A 7,728-nucleotide genomic window follows, 5' to 3' on the forward strand; every position below is an offset into this window, starting at 1 on the left:
ATTAGATTCGCACCCCTAGCTGCTGAAATTTTTCAAATTCACCCTTAACAAATTGAATGCAAATTCATGCCAAATATGTTCCAATCCAATCCGTGCTCACCCCTAATATTTACTTGTACATTTCTTTGAATTGAAAATAGAGAATATAACAATTAACAAACTTCATAGTCTTTTCAAAAAAAAAAAAAAAAAAAAAAAAACTTCATAGTTGATCAGCCCTTTTTTGTTTTTGGGTTTTGAAGGCTGCCATCTAAATGGAGCCCAATTGAAAAGAAATATTGAGAAAGGGTGGGCCTATTATGGGTCATTGCAATAGTCCAATCAAACTTCATAATGGATTAGCCCTTTTCTAAACAAGATAACCCAAGCATTTGACGATTCAGCATCATCTCTTTTAAGGTTTAGAGACCAAATATCTTGGCAAATTATATTGTGGACCAGGGTCCAAAGTGTATAGTGAACTTAGATAATAAAAAAAAATAATGTTATTTTGTTTTAAGTGTCAACTACTCAACTAGTGCATTATATTAAATAATATTTTTATGTATTATGTTCATAATATTTGTTTTATATATATATATATATATATATATATATGTTCATAAACCTGAACCTTAATGTTTATAAATACGAAACTAAATGTATATTAGATGTATTTTTCAATTACTTTATAGTAGGTTCATAATGTTTTTTCTCTATGTTCATAAAAACGAAGTTTAATGTACATAAACATTATATTACAGGCGCATTATCTTTAATAACATTCATCATGTACTATGTTCAAAATATTTGTTTTGTATATCCATACATATGTATTTCAATTAACTTTATAGTAAGTTCAAAATGTTATTCTATATGTTAATAAAAACAAAACTTAATATACATGAGCATTATATAACAAACACAACATGTTTAATAACTATTCTAATTACATACTATACTTACCAAAACTCATTACAATTGCTATGTATTTGATTTCAGTTAATCAATCTTGTTCCAATACTAGTTTTACACGGGCATTGCGCGAACGGGTTAATGGCCAATGTTTATATTTAAATAAATATTTGAAACTATATCAATGCAAGATTATGTAGGATAAGTTTATACATAGGTAATTGAATGTCAAATTTGTTTATTTAAATATGTAACTCAAAGTATATGAATCCAAGATAATATATGAAATTCATTATAATTGTCACTAAAATAAATGTTTGCAACTTTGTAAAATCGATAGTCTAAATACTTGGTCTATAAATGATAGTCTAAATAAATACTACATTTGGTTTGAATTTTTCTAAGTATTTTTAATTCTCTTTTAAGTAACATTGTCATTGTCTTCATCTTTACTATTTGTCCTCTTCCTTTTTGTTGGTAGAGTGTTATTTGTAATTGAATTACTGTTGGTAGCATAGATGACAAAGTCATGCAATGAGATTATGATATAGGAGCTATGGACTTTCCTTTACGTGTTCTGCTCGGGGTTCATTTTGTTCAACCATTATTGTGGATCGATACAGAAATTCCTAGTTTAAGGAAAAAGATTAAATAAATTAGTAAAAATTTGAAAATTTTAAATATGATGTATTTCAAAGATATTAAAATGTAGTTTCTGGCTTCAATTTGTTGCGTAATGGGTTATTTGAGTACTTTCATTGTTAACAATTCAAATTTCCAAAGTAGTTAATATGATTGGTTTTAAACTATTCTTTCTTATATTTTTTCATGGTATTAATAAAACACTTGGTAAATAAATATATAACATTATTTTGTATTATAACTTTGATATTTAATTACAAGATAGTGTAAAAAAAACATAATGGACAATGTAATGAATATCAATTGATGAATTTGAATGTACAGAATCTTTGCATTAAAGAAAATAAAGACAATATAACTAATGAAATTATTTCTTTTATTTAATTTAATTTTTTGATAATGAATAATTTTTTTTCAAATAAAGGTATTGTAGACACATAATTCTAAATTAAAGAAATACATATTATCATTTTTTGTTGTAGCTACTAATTTATTTAATTTAGTAAGAGTAAAATAGAGTGGGGAACTTAATTATGCCAAATTTGATTGGGATGAGGTTCGAACCTCATACCTTTCTTATAGAAATTAATGGGTAAGTTAAAAGTTAACGGAATATTAACGGAGAAGATAATATTTAACGGAAAACTTAATGGATAATCATATAATTAATGATAAATTAGGAAATCTCAAGGAAAAATATAAATTAAATCTAAACAATCGGAACCATCCATTTGATTAAATAATTAGACCGCCATTTTTTCTACCCATTTTAGACTTAACTCTCTTTGGCTCTTATTAGTATAGTAGATATATATATATATATATATATATATTGTATATATAGATTTAAACTAAATACCCACTAAGTTTCAGTTGAAATGAGCAATCTTGGAGACTAAAGAGGACCATCTTTCTCTTTCAAATGTTAATTCATTATTTTCTCCAACCTTGAGAGAGATGTTTAACCTAATATATATTTGATTAGATTCTGTTTTTAGTAACAAATGTAAGTGCTCAGAATCAAACAAGAATTTTTTGTACTTAGTTATGTCGGGGAAGTGAATGGATGCTCTGATCTGTCTCCATATGTTAATCCATTCCTACAATTAAGTATGCTCGCACAGATTTAACTTAGTGATTAACAGATTTTTTTGTGTACACTAACATTTAAATATGTTTGCTGATTTATTGAGTTACTGTGAGTAAGAAGTTATAAAATTATTATAATTTACATTTTCATGAGCCAAAATGTGAACCTATTGGGATGATAAATTTCACTTTTGGCCAACAAACATAGAAGAACTTTCTCATCCTAATTTGATGAATACCTATCTGCTAATGAACTACCATCTTCTGAACTCTTTTATGGTAGATCCTTAGAATTTTTATTTTTTGTTACCTTATTATTAGAAGACTAATGTTTTCTAAGACTATGCCATTTTAGTGCACTTTGTTGCACTCAGGAACTTCTTGAATTTTCTCATCATTAATGTCATTTCCTCCTTATTGTTTATTAGTGAAGTGAAGCGTTTACTTGGAGTGTGTTTGGTTCACAAATGAGAATCGAAATTGTAATGGGAATCAAATACTTGGTAATTGTAATGAGTTTTGGTGAAAGTATTTTGCATGTTTAGTAATATGGTGGAATTGAAATGATTATCAATATTGATGTTTTTTGGTTATGTATGACTTTAGAATGGGAATAAATGTTTTAAGAGTTAATTCCATTTTTGGTCCTAGATTTATAGGTGGCATTCCACTTTTAGTCCCCTTTTATCAAAACATCCACATTTGATCCTAGTATTATTGTGGTATGACCATTTTTGGTCCTCCGTCAACAAAATTGTTGAAATGTCGTTAAATACAAAGGTATTTCGGTCTCCAATTACAGATTTTTCAAAAAAATAAACATAAAAATATAGCGGGGTCAACTTACTTTGTATAAAATTGATTGAAAAACCATTGTATTTAACGACATTTCAACAATTTTGTTGACGGAGGACCAAAAATGGTCATGCCACAATAATACTAGGACCAAATATGGATGTTTTGATAAAAGAGGACTAAAAGTGGAATGCCACCTATAAATCTAGGACCAAAAATTGAATTAACTCATGTTTTAAAAATACAAAAAAAAACAAAAAAAAAAACGAAAAAAATCAAAGCAATTAATGATAATATAATGATATTCAAAGTACCAGAAAAAAAAATCAAAACAAAAATATGAGAAATGTAGCGAGGAGGCAACAAATCAAGAGGTGTCAGATGATGATGGATAAGATAGAATGATGCCCGTTTTTAATTAGAGAATAGAGTTTTTAATTAAATGGGTAATCAAATTACATAGTTGTGTTTTAAAAGATTGTCAGCCAAACAATAACTATGATTTTGATTTCCATTCCTAGTGTATAAACCATGAACCAAACACCTCCTCTGATGAATTTGAAGTCAATGATGTCTCAGATCTAATTAATATTGTGGTTGGTCTATCTTGGACAACCTTTTATTATGTAGCATTTCTATCTCGAAAAGTAGAAAGCATGATCTTTTTTTTTTTTGGAAATACAAAGAGGGGGGGAATACCCAAGGCTGAAAGACAACAAAAAATTGAAAGGAAACAGCCTATGTCATCTCACAAATGAGACACGGAAACACGGCCCCAACTTGGTCATTACAGACTAAGTTCTCGCAACCAGTCGGGGAGAAGCAAAAAACAGTCTATCCGCCCTGCAATCCACAGCCAGGGAGGCCAAAAAATCTGCAACAGAGTTCTGTTCGCGTAAGATGTGCATACCAGGGCCATATGAGGATTACTTCTAAGCAATGAAATCCACTGCATGTTCCAGTTACTTCTCTGAACGTAGCTCCCAGTGTCCTCAGTGAGGGTCACAACCATCTCCTTGCAGTCACTTTGTATTTCAACACTATCAAAACCCTTTGTAGCAGCCCACTGAGCACCCATGAGGAGGGTGGTGAATTCTGCTTCGAGCGGGTTAGTAGCACGAAACGTGAAGGCGCATCCTTTAATCCAACAGCCATCCTTGTTTCTTAAGATTGCCCCCCCGCCTGCAGGGCAGTGGTCACCTCTAAAACACCTCTAAGAAAGCATGATCTTTGAGGTCGCAAAACAACATCTTTGTGATGGTGGTGACAAATTCCTTGTTCCTATGATGGTTACCACTTTTGCATGCCATTCATGGAGCAATGCTTGCAACACCTTCATATTGATATCCTTTTGTGGGTACTCTTTCTTTAAGTGATCATCATTTAAGTTATTAATTTGAATTGAGTCTACTTTTGATTTGAGTTAGATCAAAGTGGATTCAAATTCTCATAATTGAGATAATTAATTTGATATGTTATTCGCTCAAAAATGAATAATTGTTGAATAAAAAAATTAATTTTTAAAGTGTACCATTAAAGTTGGAAAAATGGAGTTTGAAAAGGCTTTTAAGTAGCATTTATCCCACTTATACTAGTATAAATACAATTGAACTTTTTAAGAATTTTGAATGGGAAAAATAGCAATTTTAGTTCCTTAATTATACTAGAATAGACAACTTAGTCCCTTAATTATACATGTGACCCCATTTAGTCCATAAATTGTTTGTTTGGTGGTCATTTTAGTCCCTCACCTCAGATAGCTATTAAGTTAAAAATAGATTTTAAGTCAAAAGCAACATTCAGTAACTTTGTTTTCTTTGTAAATACATTTAAATATCCTTAATGAACAAAAATTATCATATAGCTAAATGTTTTCAAAATAATTTAGGGAAGCTAAGAAAAGACTAAGCTAGTAATAAAATTAAAAAATGCAATACTTTTTAAGTCAAGTAAAGGAATTATTTAGGAAAGCTAAGAAATACTAGCTAAATCTTTTCTTAACTCCCCTTAATCATGTTGAAAACATTTAGCTATATGATTATTTGTATTCGCTAAGGCATATTTATATGAATTTACATAGAAAACAAAGTTACTGTCAGAATTTTTTGACTTAAAATCTATTTTTTCACTTATTTGATGTGTGCGTTGGGAGAAAACTAACGAATTTACATATTTACCCTTCCATCATCTTTAATTTTAACAGCTATTTGAGGTGAGAGACTAAAATGACCACCAAACAACAACTTAGGAACTAAATGGGATCACCGGATCATATGTTTAATTAAAGAACTGATGAGTTGACTATTCTTTTGTAATTGATGGACTAAAATGACTATTCTCTCATTTTGAATCGTCTAACATAAAAGCTCTCTCGCGTACATTAGGGGAGAGTCACAATTCAAATCTCAAAATGACCTATGAATGCTTGGACTTGTGTGCACCAGGGCGAACCTAGCGTGCTGAATGTTTGTAATAAAACAAAAAATTAAAGTAAAAACTTACCATAGTCAAAAGATTAATATTGCAAAAATTAAGTCTAACTACTTATAGAATGGTACAACAAGATAACACAAAAATAACAGTTGAATTGATTTACCGCCCATAGGCCATAACCATAAATGAACATTGTTTTGTTTTAATCACAAAGTAGTTGCCTAGCGGCAGTTCATGGAAAGTTTTTAACTAATTAAGTAATAAACCATCCAATCATGCATCTTTAGCGGTTAAATAAGATTACACTTATGCATAATTAATTCTTAAATAAATGTGAAAAGACATATTTTTCCCACTTGAAGGCTGTGTGAACTGTGAATGTGATAATACTTCAATTGAATCAACAAGTGTCACCTCACACGAATATAATATAATAAACTTCTTAACCTCCTACCTTCGAAACTTCTTCCCCACTTTCATTTTCTAACGTTAATTATCTGCCTGTCTCCCTCACCCTAAATAAACAAAACTAAAATTTCTGTCCTTCTCGTGACTGCGAAACAATTAATGACCAAAATTAAAGTTGGAAAAGAAGACATTATTGATGGAGTTAATAAGACAATCTGGTAAGTAGTTTTATAATATTAAGGTGTTGTACTGTTAATCTTTTTGGTGTTTTTTTAATGTGGTGTTAGGGAAAGGTGACTGTCCTCTCCCTTGTCTGGTATGCTGGAATTATTGAATGATGATGTTATATATATGCAAATTTTAATCACCACTGTATGAAGATGTGTCCAAACATGTGTAACACTGACTCTCTTTTGGATGATCCGATTGAACTAAATCTCAAACTGATCAAACTGAGGTGGGGTTTTTTTTTTTTAAAATTAATAATTTTAGAACAAGTTGTATATTTTGATTGAACTGAACTTCATTACAAATTTCCTTCTCGTTCTTGTTTTATAATAGTTTTTATCTCTTATGGTTTGTCGTTGAAAAATGATACCATTCCCTTTTGTATTTAACTTCTGTGAATTCATGGACATAAAAACAAATAGAGTTTAATGTAGTGACAAATATGAGTCGGGATTTAAGACAAAGCTCAACATATATATTATATAAATGGCATTGTTGTAAAAACCGACCTAGGTGGTAGGCTAGGCACCGATAGGCGCTAGATGCCCCTAAGCCGAGGCGATTTCAGCCCTAGGCAGCTTTTAGTTGGCCGATCGACTAACCGGCCGACTAGCTAGGCGCCGAGTTGGGCGCATAACTCGGCTAAGTCGGGTGCCTAACTCGACTGAATTGGTGCCAAACTCAGCCGAGTTGGCGCTCAACTCGACGGAGTTCTTTTTTTTTTTTTTTTTTTTTGCGTTTCCACCACTCATCTTCTATATTTTTCCAACCATGTACTAAACTAACCATCTAATTAACATATACATTTGACTAGTTTAGAAGATTATAACAGTCTACCCCTCCTAGCCCTTAGTCGGAAAAGTAGAGGCAATATACTCGAATTACTCGACCGCCTATGCGCTCTAAGTGCTAAGCGTCCGACTAGCTCCTAGGGCCTTCTGCAACATTAAATAGTGAGAAATTGTTGTCTATAAACAAATTATTTTACTATAGTTTCATTCTTAATAATTTAATTGGTTAACAAACCATAATTATTGACTATTGTTTATTAACAAATTTCTTGTAGAGTTGTAGTGTTTACCCTAAAGAAGACGACTATGCTCCTACAAGCAATGGGACAGAATATACAAGCTAAGTACAAATCCTCTCAACACATACACTATTAGCTCCACTACTCAACTCCAACGAAATTCTCTACGTGTAGTTTAACTTGATGTCATTTAAAAAACAAATCATAAT

Source organism: Ipomoea triloba, chromosome 15 (assembly GCF_003576645.1).
Source record: "Ipomoea triloba cultivar NCNSP0323 chromosome 15, ASM357664v1".
NCBI classification, from domain to species: domain Eukaryota; kingdom Viridiplantae; phylum Streptophyta; class Magnoliopsida; order Solanales; family Convolvulaceae; genus Ipomoea; species Ipomoea triloba.